The following is a 5,000-nucleotide window of genomic DNA, read 5'->3' as shown; positions in this document are numbered from 1 at the left end:
ACATCCACAGCAAGGCCGCGTCATTAAATCGACGACCCCCCCTCTCCGTCCCCCCATTGCATAAAAGGAGAGGACGGGGAGAAATCCCTTCGGGCTGCGTCAAATTTTGCTCACACATACTACCTCACCCCCCATCCACCCGCCCATTCCACCTCATGCAATCACAACATCATCCATATACAACCATTCTCCATTCATCCCTGTCTTCTGTCCTCTCCCGTCCTTCCTCAACAGACATTCCCCTCTTCCCCAAAGCCCCCTTCACCCCATCCATCCACCTCATCCTAGGACGTCCCTTCATGTTCACTCCCTCCACATCTGCCTTCCATACCTCTTTTACTAGTCTTTCTTCACTCATTCTTTCCATGTGTCCAAACCATCCTAATATTCTTTCATCAACCCTATCTCCCAGCTCACTTTCCACCCCTGTTCTCCTCCTCACCTCCTCATTTCTCACTCTATCTAGCCTAGTAACCCCCATCATACTTCTCAGATACCTCATCTCAAACACATTTAAACTCCTTCTCTCTTCCTCTCTTATGTTCCATGTTTCTGCCCCATACAGTGCTGTTGGCACAATCACTCCTTCATACATTCCCAAATGTCTATTCCTCATTACACTCTTTAATCCACCAAGGCATTTACTCGCTTCTCTCAATCTACAATCTACCTCCACCTTCACTCCACCTTTTCCTGCCACATTTGCACCCAAGTATCTAAAACTATCCACTTCCTCCAGTCGCTCTCCCTTAATGCTCACTTCCAGTCTACTGCCACTTTCACCCCTTGTACATCTCATCACCTTACTTTTACCCACATTTATCTTTAGCTTTCTTCTATCACATACTCTCCCAAACTCTGCTACCAACTTCCTCAATCCCTCCTCCGATCCTGCCACAAGCGCAGTGTCGTCCGCAAACAACAGCTGGCTCACCTCCCACTTTTCTCCATTTTCTTTAACCATCTCCAATCCCTTGCCCACTACCCTTGCATTTACCTCTCGCACCACCCCATCCATGTATAAGTTGAACAGCCAGGGCGACATAACGCATCCTTGACGAAGTCCCACCTTTACCTCGAACCACTCACTCTCACCATTTCCAATCCTGACACAAGCTCTACTACTCTCATAAAAACTCTTGACAGCTTCCAGAAGCTTTCCTCCTATCCCGTATATCTGCATAACCTCCCACAGTGCCTTTCTGTCTACCCTATCATAAGCCTTTTCCAGATCCATAAAAGCCCAAAAAACATCCTTCCCCTTTCCTATAGCTTTCTCACATATCTGTCTTACCACAAATATCTGATCTACACAACCTGTGGTGGGGGAAAAGAATACTGCCACCAAGTATTCCCACTTGGATCGTAAGAGGCGAGAAGAAAGGGACGGGGATTGGGACTAGGCATCCTTCTCCTTGTAGCCCCACAGGGGACATTCCTAAACAAAAAAGAGAAGGCATAAGAGGGCCTGGGAGTTTTCGGACCAGCACCCTAAGGTTTGGGTCTTTTAATGTGCGTGGATGTGGTACAGATGAGAGTAAAAGGGAAGAGATAGGTAGTATGTTTGTGAGAAGAAAGATGGATGTGTTGGCTTTGAGTGAAACTAGGTTGAAAGGAAAGGGTGAGTGTAAGTTTGGGAGTGTAAGTGGGAGGTTATCAGGAGTGAAGAGAGGGCGAGGGAGGGAAGGGGTGGCTATTCTAGTAAGTGAAGAGATAGGTAAACGTGTAGTGGAGTGGAAGGAGGTTTCCTCAAGGATAATGTGGATGAAGGTGAAACTGGGAAAGGAGATGTGGGTCTTTGTAAGTGCATATGGGCCTGGCAGTGAGAAGAGTGTAGAAGAAAGGGAGGCCTTTTGGATAGATTTAAATGAGTGCATAGAGGATTTAGGGAGAAATGTAAATGTAATAGTACTGGGAGACTTTAATGCTAGGGTAGGAAATGGTCCAATCGATGGAGTGGTTGGGAAATGTGGAGTTCCAGGAAAGAATCGTAGTGGAGAGTTGATGGTGGAAATGTGTCTAGAAAGAGAGTTGATGATAGCAAATACAGTGTTTCGGAAGAAAAACAAGCATAAGTACACATGGGAGAGGGTGGTGGAGGGAAGGGTGGTAGATAGAGCGCTAATGGATTATGTAGTGGTAAATAGGATTATGATAGGAAGAGTTAAGGATGTACATGTGCTAAGGGGAGAGGGTGGGGGAATATCAGATCATTTCCTGGTGGAAGGTAAGTTGAGAGTGGAGGATAGATGGAGAAAGAGGAAAGGGACAAAAGGTAGGGAGGTTCTTAGAGTGAACTCTTAGAATGAAAAGGGAAAGGAGGAGTACGAAAAGAAGCTGAAGGAGGAGTGGGAGGGAGTAAAGGATAGAGTGGAGCTGGGTGTGGAGGAGGAATGGGGATGGTTCAAGGAGGGAGTCATAAAGTGTGCAAGGATGGTGTGTGGAACAAGAAGGACAGGGGGAAATAGAAGAAAGGGTAGTGAATGGTGGGATGAGGAAACAAAGAAGGTTGTAGAAGAGAAGAAGCGAGCGTTCACAGATTGGTTACAAAATAGGACGAGGGAGTCATATGAGAAGTACAAAGAAAAGAAAAGAGAAGTAAATCAAAAGGTAAAGGAGGCAAAGAGGAGAGCAGATGTGAAATGGAGTAAGAGTATGACAGAAAATTTTGAAAGTAATAAAAAGATGTTTTGGAAAGAAATTAAGAGAGGAAGAGGAGGCGAATCAAGTAGAGAAGAAAAGGTAAAAGGTGCAGATGGAGAGATGATAATGGAAGAGAAGGCAGTAAGAGGAAGATGGGCAGAATATTTTAGGGAGTTGCTAAATGTGAAGGAGGATAGGGAGGGAAAGATAGCTGCAGTGGGAAATGCGAAGAAAATGAGAGTGATGAGTGAGGAGAATGGAGGAGAAATAAGGAAGGATGAGGTGAAGGCATTTGTTAAGATGATGAAAGCAGGTAAGGCACCTGGTCTGAATGGATGCCATGCAGAATGTCTGAAAAAGGGAGGTACAGTGATGGTGGACTGGTTGGTGAGGTTATTTAATGTTTGTTTAAGAGAGGGTAGAGTGCCGGAGGACTGGAGGAGTGCCTGTATAGTTCCTCTTTACAAGGGAAAAGGGGACAAGTGTGAATGTAGTAGTTTCACACTTGTTAAGTGTAGTTGGGAAGGCTTATGGGAGGATCTTGATTGAGAGGATTAGGAGAGGAACAGAAGGAGTAATTGGTGAGGAACAGTGTGGATTTAGGACAGGTAGAGGTTGTATATATATATATATATATATATATATATATACATATAAATATATACATATACATATATATATATATATACACGTATGAACATATATATATATATATATATATATATACATATAAATATATACATATACATAATATGTATATATATATATACATATACATATATATATATACATAATATGTATATATATACATATATATATATAATCTATGTATATATCCCGGTCTATATATATATATATATATATATACTGTATATATATATATATATATATATATATATATATACATATATAATATATATATATATATACATATATAATATATATAATATATGTATACATATATATACATATATACATATATATATACATATATACATATCTATATATCTATATCTATCTATCTATTTATCTATCTATATATAATATATATATAATATATATATATATATATATATGCATATGTATACACTACACCCACATGTATATATATATATATATATATATATATATATATATATATATATATGCACAAATTTCACAAGTCACACGTGAATCACAAATATGCAGAGTCCACTAGGAAAAGGAAAAACACACGGAGTCCGAGCGCTTTCGTGATATATTCACATTATCAAGGAGTACAGAAAAATGAGAACAAAAAATGGAGATGCAAAGAATAAATAGGACAAGAGAGACATTTACCCTCCTCTCCGAAGCCTGAAAGCCCAGGTTGGGTCACTCGGCGAGGTCATGGAAACAGATCATTATTACATTAACTTTTAAAATATGTACTATTTATATTACTGACAATTTATGGATCTAATTTATATAATCCTAAACTATTATTAATGAGTTGGTCATAATTGCATTTGATAATTCCTGACTCTATGATATTTCTTTCTGTTATGTTCTTACACTATAATTTTCGAAGCATTTTTCCAGTCAATAGGATGGTCAAATTCACAAACATGTTTAAAAAGTGCACTAGATTCTTGGCCATTTTTATGCTGTTTTTATGCTGTTTAATCCTAACCTCTAATTCTTTTCCTGTTTGACCTACATAATATTTGTCACATTTACTACAAGGTATTTTATAAACACAGCCTGAAGAATTGTCAGGGGAATTCTTTATGAGAAGATTTTTTAGGGTTGTATTGTTGTTGAAAGCTACATTAACATTGAAATTTTTAAGTATATTGGGAATTTCTATAAGATTTTCATTGAAAATTTTCATTGAAATTTTTAAGTATATTGGGAATCTCTATAAGATTTTCATAATGTCAGGTGTCCACTGCCCTTTAGAAATATTAATATTAGGGCATTCCTCAATTAATGCTGATTCAACTATTTTCCTCCTGAAACCTCAGTGGGACTTGAACACTAATCTGACCTTACCCCAATCGAAAGAATGATTCTTATTTTTGACATGAAGAAATACAGCCGAGTTTTCTTGCCCATACCTAATTGACCTTTTATGTTCTGCCAATCTAGTGTTCAAGTCTCTCCCGGTTTGACCCAAGTAAACCAAATCACAATCTTTGCAGGGCAAACAATAAACACCAGGTGACTTAACTTCCTTCGGTTTTTGTTGAACGTTCACAATTTGCTTACGCACGGTGTTAGGATAGTGATAGGCAATAGTGAGACGTTCATGAGGAAACAACAACTCCATACTTCCCAATCACTCCGTCAATTGGTTCATTTCCTACCCTAGCATTTAGGTCTCCCAATACAACTAC

The sequence above is a fragment of the Oratosquilla oratoria genome, chromosome 25 (assembly GCF_046742065.1).
Source record: "Oratosquilla oratoria isolate Oo_2021 chromosome 25, ASM4674206v1, whole genome shotgun sequence".
Classification (NCBI taxonomy): domain Eukaryota; kingdom Metazoa; phylum Arthropoda; class Malacostraca; order Stomatopoda; family Squillidae; genus Oratosquilla; species Oratosquilla oratoria.
Note: the sequence above shows the minus strand (reverse complement) of the source record.